Source organism: Nicotiana sylvestris, chromosome 8 (genome assembly GCF_000393655.2).
Source record: "Nicotiana sylvestris chromosome 8, ASM39365v2, whole genome shotgun sequence".
NCBI lineage: Eukaryota > Viridiplantae > Streptophyta > Magnoliopsida > Solanales > Solanaceae > Nicotiana > Nicotiana sylvestris.
The window spans coordinates 62,954,811-62,970,568 of NC_091064.1; the positions used below are offsets into that span (position 1 = coordinate 62,954,811).

Genomic DNA, 15,758 nt, shown 5'->3' on the forward strand with positions numbered 1-15,758 from the left:
CTTTCTCCTAGGATCAAAATCTTAGTCTGATGAATCTTTCTCCTAAGATAGAAAACCTAGTCTGATGAAGTTTCTCCTAGGATCAAATCTTAGTCTGATGAATTTTTCTCCTAAGATAGAAAACCTAGTCTGATGAATTTTCTCCTAAGATAGAAATCTTAGTCTGATGAATCTTTCTCCTAAGATTACAAAAAAAGGAACCTAGTCTGATTAATTTTCTCCTAGGATCAAAATCTTAGTCTGATGAATCTTTCTCCTAAGATAAAAAACCTAGTCTGATGAATTTTCTCCTAGGATAGATTTTTAGTTTTTCTTAAGTTATTATTCTTTAATTTTCTGGAAATCAGGGGTCCCACCCGGAGAATAGGGTCAGTTTTTACTTTAGACAAGCTTAGTTTATAGTTTTCCTTAAGCTCAATCTTAAATCTAGGAGACGCACTTCCTAGTCTGGGCCATTCAGGTTCTATTCTTAGCAAACACACTTGCTAGTCAAATATTCTTGGTTTGATTCACGGGACGCACATCCCAGTCAAGTCTTTAGTTTTACTCTCATCATTGTATCAATAGTATATGTGATTTACAGTTTTTCTAATAACTCACAAATCTTCCTAGTGCAAACTGGGGCAGGAAATTTTATTTGTTTTATTGTTTTGATTGCAGGCACCTACTTGGAGAACGAGGGAAGACATTTCAGAGTTCATTTTAGAGTCATTTCAAGTTTCAAGTCAGTAGCAGACACCCACCTGGAGAACGAGGGAAGTTATTTCAGAATTCAATTCAAGTTAGAAGTAGCAAAAGCTCGCGGCTAGAATGTGAGTCAACAGTCCGAGATGATCAACAGAAGTAATCTCAATCCAGAATAAAAAAACAAAAAAAAAGAAAAGAAAGAGGAAGTGAATCCAAAATGCAGAAGTTGAGACAAGAGGTAGATTGCTCAAGACATGACTGAAGTCACAAGCATGGTGTGTCCGGTTTTGATCCGAAAAGCTGAAGAAGAATGAACTAGCACCTACAGCTAGCAAGCGTCAAGGTTCAAATCTAAAGTCTGCATGAAGAACCATTCAAGACTCAAGATCAAGTTTCAGAAGACTTATAGATAGGAATCTTGTAACTCGTAGTTGACAGACTTAGTTAGTCTTTTTCATTTTTTGATTTTGATGTAACAACAGGACCGCAAACTGGAACCTCGACCGGCTCTCCACCTCAATATACTCCATCACCTCATTCACTTCTGAACTACACATGACCTGATTCCTTTATTGCCAAGGATATGTAGGCAGCTCAGATACCAGGGCTCAGTCACATTCTCTTCCTTTCTCTTAGTTCTTGGTCTCTTTAAATAAGGGTCGGGTCAAAAAATCTGTCTCGTCGTTCTTTGTCTTAAAACTCTTCGTATTTCCAGTCAAAGAGGGGCAGCTGTAGACATGTAATTTTTGACCCTCCCCAAGATTTTATGCATTTTAGTGTTAAATATTTAATTTAGGTCTAATATAGCTATTTCAACTAGTTTTGACTCATTTATTTTATTTTGTCACAAAAACAAAAATTACAAAAAAATATTTTTCTTTTATTTAGCTAATTAATATTTCATCTAGTTATATATAGTTTATCTTACTTCCTATAAGGTGAAAAATCACAAAAAAAGAGAGAGTCATATTTTTGTTTTGCAAAAGATAAAAAGAAAAGCTTTATAAAATACATCTCATTTGGTTTAGTATAATATTTGAGGAGTAGATTTTAGTAAATAATATCTTTATTGAGTAACTTTTTTTTTATTTCTATTTAAAATTATTTGGATTATCTTAAATAGTATGTGACTATATATTCAATTAATTGATTTTGTTACTTTATATTATTTTTCAAAAGAAAGAAACAAAAAAAAACGACAAAATGAAAGAAGAGGAACGAGAAATGCCAAAGCAAAAATACAAAGGAAACAAATGAATTTAAGTGATCGTCACTCATTTTTGTCTTATTTCTTTCCTATTTTCCCATATCCCTCCTTCCATTTTGTCCTTCCCATATCCTTTTCTTTATTTTACCAATAAAATCTTGACACCTCACCCTTAATTCAATCCCTCATCTAACAAATTAATCAATTTCTACAGGTCAGCCAATTTCATAAATACAAATACTCACCACGTCACTTACACAATTGGGGGAATGCACTCATTTCTGATTATGCCCACAGTACATGTGCGCACTTGGGGACTCTTTTTTCTTTTTACAAGGTACTCTCACGTGACTCAAGGGAAGGGACCCTATTCACATTTTATTTGTTTCTCGGGAACCATTTTGAGGAAGCTCTAGAATTTCCACTAGTATATAAAAGATAGAAGATTAGGACGAACCCTAAGGACCGAGGAGCTCAACGGCGGCAGCATATAAGACCATAGATACAATGTCTATTTTGGGGTTTTCTCCTTCATGAGCATATACAGTAAAACCACTACGGAAACACCTTGAATTGCCACCTAAATTCCACAGTCTTTCACATCCCTGCACCAATGTTTCCTTCCTCCAAATTCTAGCCAAAAGAAAATGATCTCCATTTGAATGAAAAGTTAAAAAGCACTCCGAATTCCACTTCCAAAAGAAGCTGAGATTTCATTTTGTTGGTTTAAAATTCTGATCAATTTCCGGGATGAGATTTGAGATTGAGGCGCGGTCAACAGGTGATCCGTTCGAGGTTTTCGAGTTCTGGGTTCGTTTACGGACTGATTTTCGGTTCATGTCCAATAGTTGTTGCTGTTTGCCACTCTATCTATTTCCCGTCGACGGATTTTTCCTCGCTTGATCGAGTGTAAAGCTGTTTTGGGGCAATTATTGAAAAGCTACTCAAAGGTACACTTCATTTCTCATCTCATATTTGTCTTATATTATGTTTTGTTTTTGTTTTTGTTTTATATTTTAGAGTTACATTCCTGGTTCATTATTTTGTATTGATCTACTTCATGTTGATTTACTGTCATCTCTTGATTAAAACTAATGCATGAAGATTAAGGGTCTAAATGCTTCGGGGAATTTAAGTTAAAAAGAAATTGAAAGGACTTGGATATGTTTGGGTTAATCAGCATGGTTAATTAAGAAAATTGGACTTTAGATATTTTATTAGTTTTACGATTATTCGCTAGGAACATGTTTTAGGCCGATCATACTTGGGTAGGCAAGCCTTAAGATTTTATTAGTTTTGACGCGAGAGGTCGTTTCCTTAGCTAAATTTATCCAGGGAATGCCCCGAAGGATTTGTATATATTTTATTCCAGGGTATGCCCCGTAGTATCTTGTATTTGGAGGCCGAAAGTAGAACTCGTAGTATTTTTATTTTTATTTTTATATTCATTTTCATCTATTTAGGCGGGGAGGACCTCGAGCCTCCTTTGCGTTTATTTTCTTTTTTCTTCTGTGTTTTCTACCTCAATTCGAATATTTTAAAAGCCGATTAGATCAAGTATGCAACCGTACTAGTTAAGGGATTTGGGGAGTGCCTAACACCTTCCCCCGAGTCAAATGAACCCCTTACCCGAATCTCTGGTGCAGACTTAGTTTTGGAGTCCAAAGTGTTTTAAAAGGAAAAAATTATTTCTAAAAAATGGTGACCTGACACACCGAAACCAATGTTAGGTAGCGACTGAAAAATCCTTTTGAATACAATTTTGTCACTTTTTAATTAAAAACCCCTTTTGAGCTTACAAATCCTTTTATTATTTTAATAGGGTTAGTGAAGTTGTAAAAAAGGGGTGTGACAACCGTTACCCTCATCTTTTCACTACTTCAAGTATGTCTCTATGCTCGTTCGAGGACTAATGAATGTTTAAGTGTAGGAGGATATGACGACCTGGCCGGTCGTCTTAAGAATTTACGCCCCGATCCCCCATTAACTACTTTTCCCAAGTTTATTTCTGCTATTTTGATTTGTCGGGATGTTCGATTTTAAGTTTCAGAGAGTTTTGGGACACTTAGTCCCTAAATAATAGCTTTAGTTTGGAAATCTGATGGTTCCTTTAGCTCCGTTGAAGGATTTTGGGCTTAGGGGCGTGTTCAGGTTGTATTTTGGAGGTCCGTAGCTAATTTAGGCTTGAAATGCCGAAAGTTGAATTTTTGAAGTTTCCGGTTCGATAGTGAAATTTTGATTCGAGGGTCGGAATGGAATTCCGAAAGTTGAAGTAGCTCCGTAGTGTTTAATGTGACCTGTGTGCAAAATTTTGGGTCATTCGGACGAGGTTTGATAGACTTTTTGATCGAAAGCGTATTTTTAGAGTTTTTGGAATTCTTAGGCTTAAATCCGAAGAAACATAGGTGTTTTGATGTTGTTTTGAGCATTCCGAAGGTTAGAACAGGTTTGAATGATGTTTTAGGATTGGTTGGCAGGTTTGGTTGAGGTCCTGGGGTCTCGGGTGTGTTTCGGATGCTCAACGGGTCATTTTGGACTTAGAGAATTGCAGAAAAATATTGCAGCAGTCAGTTCTGGTTTCCTTCTTCGCGTTCACGAGTGGGGTCTCGCATTCGCGAAGAGGAGCTGGGGCTGGTGAGGAAGCTTACGCGTTCCCGAGGCTGTGGTATTTGTGCCTACGCGTTCGCGAAGGCAGTCTCGCGTTCGCGTAGGAGAAGAGAAATGATCATCGCGTTCGCGGTTAGCCTCGCGTTCGCGAAGAAGGAAATACCTGGGCAGGATATAAAATTTCAAAATCGAGGGTTTAACCATTTTTATCAAAACTTAAGCTTGGGAGCTCGGATTTGAGCGAGATTTGAGGGATTTTCAGAGATATCGATTGGGTAACAATTCTTAACTCCTTTTTGCTTGTAACCCATTAATCCAAACATGAATTCATCATTTAATTTCAGATTGGAGATGAAAATTGGAGAAAAGTTGGAAGAAAGTTCTTAGACCTAGAATTCGACTTTTGATTGGGCATTTGACCTTAGATTTGGATAATTTTGGTATGCATGAACTCGGGTGAGTGTGAGGATTCTGAAAATATAAATTTTACCCGATTCCGAGACGTGGGCCCGAGGGGCATTTAGGTCATTTTACCTAATTTTGCTTATTAGCTTAGTTCTTTGTAGAATCAGTTACTTGAAGTATTATTTACGTTAGGAAATTGAATTGAATAGATTTAAGCCATTTGGAGTCGAGTACTCGTGGCAAGAGCGTGGTTTCAGATCGACTTTGAGCCAGTTCGAGGTAAGTGATTTGTCTAACCTTGTGTGGGGTACCTTTCCCTTAGGATTTGGTATATTTGGTAATTGAAATGCCTTGTACGTGAGGTGAAGAGTGCGTACTTGTGCTAATTGTTGGAAATCCGGATTTCATTAAGTAATCACTAGTATATTTCCTTTCCTATTTTTATTACTTGCACTATTAAGCCTGTTGTTAGCTTAGGAAAGTATGTCTAAGTGACTTAATTGTTTTATTTGCTAAACCTGCCTTACCTGAATTCTGTGCAGCATGCTAGGCTATAATCATTTGTTGCCTTAGTATGAATTTCTGCCATTTCTGTATATTTTCCTGTTGCTGTTGTATATTTATTTTGGGACTATAGATGTGGGATTTCGGTAGCTCCCCCTTGTCTGTTTATTTTGGGACTACGGATGTAGGATTCCGATAGATCCCCCTGCATAGTTATATGGAACTACGGGAATACACCCGGTAGATTCACCCAGTACTAGGTATTTACATTTGGGATTACGGAACGAGATTCCGGTAGATCTCCGCGCACTATGAGTTGGACTACGGGACGGGACCCCGGGAGATCCATTGGATATGTACATATGGGACTACAGGACGGTATCCTGGGAGATCTCCGATTGTTATTATTGATGTCGAGTTGTATTCCTTTCTGTGTTTACCTTGCTTCTGTATAGTTGTTGTTGTTCTGTACATCTTGTGTTATTTTACTGCTGTACTTATTTATAATGTTCTATTCTATACTGTTGATCTTTATATTTTATTTAACCTCAGTAGGGCCCTGACCTTCCTCGTCACTACCTGACGGAGATTAGGATTGACGCTTACTGAGTACGGCTGTGGTGCACTTATGCCCCTTCTGCGCATGTTTTTCATGTGCAGATCCAGGTACTACGACTTGGTCCTATCACCCTTGAGGCGAGGCGACTGCTCCAGCGACTTTGAGGTATATCTGCCGCGTCCGCAGACCGAGGAGTCCTTTTCTATTCTAGCTTTTAAATATTTGCCCTTCTGTATTTCTTTCCCTTGTTAGATATTCTGGAGTTAGACTGTGCAGTGATCCTTAACTTGTGATTCATGGGTTTCCGGGTCTTGGAAGTATGTATTGGTTTGAGAGTTAACTATTGTGTATGCCGAGCGACACTTTTAAACATTGTTTTATCGTTCTTCATTCTGTTTTAAATTGTTTTTATTCCGCACTTGGTTTATCTTCCGCAATTTAGGCTTACCTAGTCATAGAGGACTAGGTGCTGTCATGATGGTTCATGGAGGGCAAACCGGGGTCATGACACTAGTCATCCTCACAACCAACTTCTTCAAGTCATAACTAATCCACAAATATGCCTCAGACTGAATCTAATATAACACATAATCATGCAAGCCGATCGTCGATAGCAGACTCCCCAACATGTCTCAAAGCTGTATAAAATAACATCCGATAACCTACAATACTTTTACTCCATAATCACCATAATCCCCCACTGTAATTCAGCTAAGTCCTTCATATTCTTATGTAGCATTAGCTATAGAATACCTTTAATCTTCTGCTAAGCGCATATCCATCCTCGTGACAGTCGTGCAAACTCCTTCAAGTGATCCAAACTCAAATTGCAGCACGTACACATCCAACTGGTAGAAAGGAAACCTTCACAAAAACATCATAAGGATCACACAACCTCAAAACATCCGTAGGAGATAACCCACCTGTTTATCCTCAACCTGGCATTTCTCTATGCCCTTTCATGGACACTACCACTATGCAATCACTTAGTCCTCTCGAGTCTGAACTCGTCAACAAGACATAAGAATATAATTTATTCCTTAGTTGAACAACTAAAAGATACCTAACATACTCATAACTCAAGACGGTACAACACATCAAGAAAGAAATCAAGCATCCAGTCCTTTACGCCCCAAGCAAATTCTTTTCGTCACATCCAAAGCATCTAAGCATAGTTCTCAGTTACATAATACTCGTCATATAGCTATCCGACCACTCACTAAGCCATCAATCCCACTCCCAAGGACACTACTAAATATATAAGTCGAAAAACACATACTCACACAACTGAAACCATCGAGCCCAAGCTGTGGTCTAAACCTGGCCTCAAGTCCTCCTGACCGGCCTACCGTCACAATACAGAGAACACATCTTGAACCTCATTCGTAACATAACAAGTCGCCGACACATAGTTTCTATCGAGTGATCAACATAACATACGAGTGGATGGAAGGAAATCAAATATATGCTTCAGGACGAATCAATGTTTGTGATGACCCGAAAGGTCATCTTGTATTTTAGAACTCAATTATGCGCTTTAAGCCTTAAAAATCTTATTTTTACCTACCTTGATTTGCATGCACAATCCGAGAGTGTTTCCGGAAAGCTTTTATGTTAAAAGTTAATAAAAATAAGAAATTTTGCTTAAAACTTTATTTGAGTTGACTTTGGTCAACATTTTTGGTAAACGTGTTACATTCCGTATTTTCGTACGTTAAAGCTTCGTCGTAAGATTAATCGATGTAAGTTCGGGAATGAGATTATTTTGAGATTATAAATATTACGCTATTTGCAATGAGTGATAAGTAAATTCGTGAAGGTGAAAGGGTAAGCGAATCGAAGAAAACGAGTTTCGTCGAAGTTTGTCAATTTGGGATAAAATACGGTCCAAGCCACAATACCCAGTATTTATGGACCAATGCCATACAAGGTACCACATGACCATGATAGTGAGGTGTATAAGATGTGCTAAAGTGAGTAGTATTTTAAGTAATTTGAGATAATTCTTAATTATGTGGATAATTGGTTAATAAGAGATTAACTAGAAATTTATGGATAATTGAGTAATGATGGGGATAATTGTAGTTTTAAGTAAGATTAAGTGAATAAGTATATTTTGGGTTTGCCACATGGCATTAAGGCAAGCCAAAGTGGAAAAATGTGCATGATGAGTCAAAAGATATATATTTGCCTTGATGACACGTTCTCCTTTGGATAAGTTACAGAATATGAAATAAGTTGCCTTGGTTGGTTTTCTTAAGTAATTTGAGATAATTCTTAATTATATGGGTAATTGGTTAATGAGAGATTAATTAGAAATTTATGGATAATTGAGTAATGATGGGGATAATTATAGTTTTAAGTAAGATTAAGTGGATAAGGATATTTTGGGTTTGCCACCTGACATTAAGCCAAGTCAAAGTGACAAAATGTGCATGATGAGTCAAAAGATATATATTTGCCTTGATGACACGTTCTCCTTTGGATAAGTTAAAGAATATGACATAAGTTGCCTTAGTTGGTTTTCTTGTTTGGGGAAGGTAATTTAGAAAATTGGACCAGCAACTTTGTTTGTACGTTATTATTTGATAATAGAACCACAATCTTGCACTAAGTTGTTCATCACACTTGTTGAAGACAATTTCGAAAGAATCATATTCCCTGGTCTAGAATCAGTATCATATGTTAGTTGCATCACTTCATCTTTTAAAAGAATACAACTATAATTAGTAGGTGCCTCTAAGAAACTAGATCAGAAAAGAGTAACGAAATAAGTTTATACCTGCAATGCATAGGGGAAAGCTTCGGCAGTAACAACGATATTGGGTCAAACATTTCATACGAAGTCTACCTAATGTTATCACAACGTGAAATTTCGATATTAAGGGAGTACGGTGTAACCTTTCTTAAGAGAATTGACTCAGGTATGTTAAGGCTATCCCGTCTTTCTTTTGGCATGATCCATACGATACAAATAAAATGAGCAATATACGTAATTTTCATAAATGACTTTATTCATAGAAATACTAGGGGTTTCTATATTCTTGATTCCCCATGTGAATTATTATTATATCTTCTGTTCATGGGTCTCAGAAAAATACGTAGTTGATAAAGTTTATTTCATGACATTAATCAGAGGCATAATGGCCTATGACGTACCGAGAGATTTTATTAACGTATTTCATATGCATTTCATGCATTTATACATGCACATTTATCCATGACCAGATGGCGTTATATACACGTGTATATATATATATATGTATATGTATATGGGTTATGGGAAATGTTATGGCGTTATATACGCACCACCACCTGATCAGTTGGTATACGATGATGATTTTGCCCCCACTGGCCGAGATGATATGATGGGATGCCCTCATAGACATGATGATGTTATGAAACATGTACCTATGTACGACATTACATTCATACGCATATGCATGACACTATAATTATTTCATAATTTACAGAGTTATCCAGACTTACAGGTTGAGTCATTTACTCTATAATTCTTCCATGTCCGTTATGTACTTATTTATGTGCCTTACATACTCGGTACATTATTCGAACCGACGTCCCTTTTTTCTTGGGGACGTTGCGTTTCATGCCTGAAGGTATTGATAGATAGGTCGAGAGTCCTCCAAGTAGGCTATCAGCTCAGCGAAAAATATTGGTGCGCTCCATTTGCTCTGGAGTTGCTTATTTGGTTAGTATGATTAGTACTTGCATTGATTGGTATGGCGGGGCTTTGTCCCGACCTTTATGATATTATGTATTCTTAGAGGCTTGTAGACAGATGTCATGTATACGGATTCTTGTATGGCCTTGTCGGCCTATGTTTTGAGTATATAAAGGATCATGCCGGCCTTATTGGCCCGTATGTCATATGTATAAGTTTGGATTACATGTTAGGTCGTCCAATGTCGAGTATTTCCCCATGTTTTATTCTATTTATCTCAAGATAGCCTCTCTAGCTCACTTACCTATGATAGTATGATACAAAAGATACGTTACATAGGTACTCGGTTGAGTAAGGTGCCGGGTGCCCGTCACGGCCCATCGATTTGGGTCGTGACAAAATGGAGCCGAATTCGTGTTTTGATGGTCCCGGTGGGTACATATCGTGATTTAGGACTTGGGCGTATGCTCGGAACCGAAATCGAACATCTCTAGCCCGAGATATCGGATTTTGTCGAAATTTGAAAGTTAAAGACTTATGAAATGGAGATGTTTGACTTTCTGGATATCGGGTCCGTATTTTGGTTCTGAAACCCAGTATAGGTCCAATACCCTATTTATGACTTGTATATGAAATTTGTTGAGAAACAGAGTTGGTTTTACGTGATTTGGACGTCCGGTTGAGCAAATAGAAATTTTAAAGTGTTCTTGAGAATTTCATTTGAATTGGTGCTAAATTTGTAGTTCTAGGTGTTATCTTGGCGATTTGATCGAGCGATCAAGTTTGTATGATATTTTAAAACTTGTGTACATGTTTGGTTTGGAGCCCCGAAGGCTCGGGTGAGTTCTGGATAGGCTACGGAGTAAAATTTGGACTTATATATGTTGCTGGAGTTCCAGTTCTGGTGTTGGCCTCTGATCTCGCATTTGCAAGATCAGAGTTCGCATTTGTGAGCATGACAACTTCGCATTTACGAGCTACTCATCGCAAATGCAAAAAGTAGCTGGGCTAGGCAGTCCTCACAATTATGAGAAAAGCTTCGCATTTGTGAAGTGAGTCAGGGGAGGGCATGATCACAAATGCGATCATTTCTGTCGCAATTGCGAAGTGTAATGTTCGCATTTGCGAACAAACCTTCGCATTTGTGAAGGCAGTAGAAGTGTGAAGGGCTTCACATTTGCTATGGATCCTTCTCAATTGCGATGGCTCCTTCGCATTTGCGATGACTCCTTCGCATTTGCAGGCTTCGCATTTGCAAAGTCCAGGTCGCAAATGCAACATCTGCAGCTGTTTAAAAGTGACTTAGACGGGATCTTTCTCCCATTCTTCAAATTTTCAAACCCTAAAACACAAGAGGCAATTTTCCAAAGACCTTTTCTTCCCCAAATCGTTGGCAAGTGATTCTAAACTAGTTTCTTTCAATCTTTCACTTCATTTTACAAGATTTCAACCTAAAATCTAAGGTTTTCATGGTGGAATTGGAGATTTTTGAGTAGAAACTAGGGATTTGATAAATTGGGGATTTAGACCTTAAATTGAGGTCGGATTCCAAAAACAATTATATATCCGGACTCGGGGGCAAATGGGTAAACGAGTTTTGATCCAAATTTCGGGATTGGACCAAGCGGGCCCAGGTGTTTACTTTTGTTGACTTTTTCAAAAATGGCCTAGATTGAATTCCTTGCAATCGTGGGTAGTTCCTAAGGCTTAAATTTAATCATTTGGTTGGTAATTTGCTAGATTCTATTGGTCCAAAGGCTTGTTTGAATGGAAAAGCTATGGTCTTATTCATGAAATTGTAGCTTTTCGTGATCATATTACCCATGCTTAGACTAGTTTATCATTATGTTGATTGTTCTTATCATATATATGGATTTTGTTATTGATTCAAAGTTGAGGTTGGTATTATGGAACTAATTGTTGAAGTAAGACTTGTTCTTGACATTTCTGTCTCGCTGTTGTTATTGTTCATTATTTTGGTGAGAGAGAGTGTTAATGCACGAAGGGTGATGTCGTGCCATGTTTTATGAGTGTTAATGCACGATGGGTGATGCCATGCCATATTGTGAGTGTTAATGCACGAAGGGTGATGCTGTGCCATGTTATGAGAGAGTTAAATGCATGAAGGTTGATGCCGTGCCATTCCTATTTGATTCATATAGTGAGGATGAGAGTAAAAGCACGAAAGGTGATGTCGTGTACTTTCTTTTGCAGTGATTACTTTTCCTTATCTGTTCTAATTATATCGGTTGATGAAAGTTCTAGATTTCGCTGGGATCCTTTATCTTGTGATCCCCTCAGCATGTCCCCCTCCCAATGTTACCTATCTTGTTTCTTTTATCATTGTTATTGGCATATATATATATATATATATATATATTGTTATATATATATATTGTTATACTGTAAATATATATATATATATATATATATATTGTTATACTGTACATGTTTGTTTTTTGGTGTCCTATCCTAAACTTATCACTACTTCGCCGAGGTTTGTCTTGGCACTTACCAGTACATGGGGTCAGTTGTACTGATACTATACTGCACTTCTGTACAGGTTTTGGTACTGACTGAGTTGTTCTCGAGTTTAGCTACTGACTTCATCTGATCGGAGACCCAAGGTAGTCCTGTAGGCGCCCGCATGCCCTGGCGTCCCCTTTTATACATTTTCTTTACTATTTCATTTGTATCGAAAATAGTTGTACTTCCTTCAGACAGTTATTTTAGTTAAATCTTAGAAGTTCATGGATTGTGACTCCAAATTCTGGGTAGCTTTGTGTATTAAGAATTTTGTTGATTTCTGCACTCTTTTCAACTTATTATGGTTTAATTGTTGTTAATCAATGAAAGGTTTAAGAATTCGTTTAATGATCTCTAACGTTGGCTTGCCTAGCAAGTGAAATGTTAGGCGCCATTACGGTCTCGGCGGTGGGAATTTCGGTTCGTGACAAGTTATATCAGAGCACTAGTTTTCCTAGGTCTCAAAATTCATGATCAGGCTTAGTAGAGTCCGGGGGATCGGTACGGAGATGTCTCTACTTATCTCTTGGAGGCTACAGAGTTTAGGAACAAGTTCACTTCTATTTTTCTCAGTCGTGCGATTTGTTCTCTCAATGCTAATCGAAATCTTCTACTCTTGTTCCTTCGTAGATGGCAAGGACACGTACCTCATCTTCAGTTGAGTAATAGCCAGAGCCCCTAGTGGCAGCTCCTACAAGGGACAGAGGATGAGGCTGAGGTTGTGCCAGAGGCCGAGGTAAGGGCAAGGCCCAGCCTAGAGCTCGAGTAGCAGCACCAGCGGTGGAGCCTCAGGTAGAGTTTGATGAGGAGGCTCCAGCCTAGACTGTTCCAGCAGGACCAGCTCAGGTCCTAGAGGGGTTCATTGCCACCCCGGTACTCCAGGATGCTTAGGTCCGTTTAGTGAGCCTCATGGAGAGAGTGACAAATACCATCACATTTCTTTTAGCAACAGTCATCTCTCAAGATGGGGGAGGAACATAAAGTCTTGCTACTCACACTCCGGAGCAGATGACTCCCCAGTTTCATACTCCAACAGTTCAGCCCGTTAGGTAGTTCAACCGGGTGTTGCAGCACAGACCGGTGATGGATCGACTATGTCTTCTAAAGCTTTGTGGAATTGGATAGGTTTACAAAGATTTTCCTGGTTCACTCCAGCGGTGCATTTTCAGAGGATCCCAAGACTATCTAGACAGCTGTCATGAGGTGCTACAAAACATAGGGATAGTGGAGACCAATGAGGTCGACTTTGCTGTATTTTATTTGTCGGGCTTCGCCAAGAAATGGTGGAGGGATTATATGTTGACCAGACCAGCTGGATCGCTGGCTCTCACTTGGGACTAGTTCTCTCAGCTATTTATTGTGAAGTTCTATCATATCACTTAGAGACATGACTATCAGAGGCAGTTCGAGCGTCTGCAGTAGGGTCCTATAACTGTCACTCAGTACGAGACTCGATTTGTGGATTTGGCTCATCATGTTATTCTTCTACTTCCTACTGAGAGAGAGAGAGAGAGAGGGGGTGAGGAGGTTTATTGAGGGACTTGGCCAGCCTATCAGATTGCAGATGGCTAAAGAGACTGGGAGTGAGATTTCTTTTTAGACGGCTGCCAATGTTGCCAAGCGAGTCGAATGGTACTAGCCCTGGTGGATTTAGTGGTGTCTCTTCTGGAGGCCGGGGTAATTTTGGTAGAGGCCACCCAGGCCGTTTCATTACGCACTCTAGGCTTCTCACAGTGCTTCGAGTGGTCGTGGCCCTCATATGCATTATTCCGATCAGCTAGCCTACAGTGCACCACCAGCTCCTCACCTCCGATCCAGAGTTTTTAGGGTGGTTACTCAGGCCGACAGGGTCATTTTTAGGGTCAGTAGTCATAGCAGCCGAGGTCTTTTTATACTTGTAGTGATCCGAGGCATATTGCTAGGTTTTTCCCTCGAGCATCGAGCAGTTCTCAACATTAGGGTTCTCGTGCCATGGTCCCAGCACTGGGTGTTTCACCGCCTGCTCAACGAGCTAGAGGGAGGTCAGGCCGCTAGAGGTGGAGGCCAGCCAGATAGGGCCCGTCCTCGAGATTTAATTCAGAGTGGTGGGACCCAGCCCCGATGCTATGCTTTTCCATCTAGGCCTGAGGCCGAGTCGTCTGACGCGGTTATCACATGTATAATTTTAGTTTGTAGTAGAGATGCCTCAATACTATTTGATCCAGGTTCTACTTATTCCTACGCGTTTGTGCCTCGTGATTCTTTGAGTGCCCCTATGTATTCCATCCCTATGGGAGATGCTATTATTTTAAACCACGTTTATCGTTCATGTGTGGTTACCATTGGGAGTCTTGAGACTCGTGTAGATCTCCTACTTTTTGATATGGTCGATTTTGATATCATTTTGGGGATGGATTGGTTGTCACCTTATCATGATATATTGGATTGTCACACCAAGACAGAGACCTTAGCCTTACCGGGGTTTTCTCAATTGGAGTGGAGAGGGACTCCAGACCATTCTACTAGCAGGGTTATCTCTTATGTGAAGGCTCGACATATGGTCGAGAAGGGGTATCTAGCTTATTTGGCTTATGATCGTGATTCTAGTGCAGATGTTCCTTACATGGATTATGTGTCAGTTGTTCGTGTGTTTCCAAAGGTGTTTCCTGCAATCATGTCGGGGATGCCACCTGACAGAGATATCGACTTTTGTATTGATTTAGATCCGGACGCTCAACCCATTTATATTCCGCCATACCGTATAGCCCCGCCAGAGTTGAAGGAATTAAAGGAACAGTTGCAAAACTTGCTTGATAAGGGTTTTATTAGACCTAGTGTCTCGCCTTGGGATGCGCCCGTGTTGTTTATGAAGAAGGATGGATAGATGAGGATGTGCATAGATTATCGGCAGTTGAACAAAGTCACCATCAAGAACAAGTATCCATTGCCAAGGATTGATGACTTATTAGATCAACTTCAGGCTGCCAAGGTTTTTTCAAAGATTGATTTGAGGTCTGGCTATCATCAGTTGGGGATTAGGTCATCCAATGTCCCTACGACAGTTTTTCGGACTTGGCGCGGGCATTATGAGTTTCTAGTAATGTCAATTGGGCTAACTAATTCCCCAGTTGCATTTATGGATTTGATGAACCAGGTGTTCAAGACCTATTTGGATTCCCTTGTAATTGTGTTTATTGATGATATTTAGATCTACTCCCACAACTGAGAGGAGCATGAGCAACACCTTCAGATTGTTCTTCAGACTCTGAAAGATAGCCAGTTATATGCTAAGTTTTCAAAATGTGAGTTCTGGTTGAGTTCAGTCACTTTCTCAGGACACGTTGTGTCGGCAGAGGGTATTCAGGTGGATCCTAAGAAGATTGGAGCAGTCAAGAACTAGCCTAGACCCACTTCAGCTGTAGAGATCTAGAGTTTCTTGGGATTGGTGGGTTATTACCGTCGGTTTGTGGAGGGGTTCTCATCTATAGCAGTCTTGTTGACCAGGTTGATCTAGAAGGTGCCCCGTTCAGATGGTCAGACACGTATGAGGCAAGCTTTCAGAAGCTCAAGACTGCTTTGACTATGGCGCCGGTGTTGGTATT

General features: G+C 39.4%; 1 long non-coding RNA gene across 1 annotated transcript; it reads left to right on the top strand.

The window, feature by feature from the left end:
• The first annotated feature begins 2,174 nt into the window (after positions 1 to 2,174).
• On the top strand, positions 2,175 to 6,387 carry LOC138876519 (uncharacterized). Its single transcript, XR_011401826.1, has 2 exons — positions 2,175 to 2,844; positions 5,966 to 6,387. It is a non-coding gene; the product is annotated as an uncharacterized lncRNA (long non-coding RNA).
• The last annotated feature ends 9,371 nt before the right edge of the window (positions 6,388 to 15,758 follow it).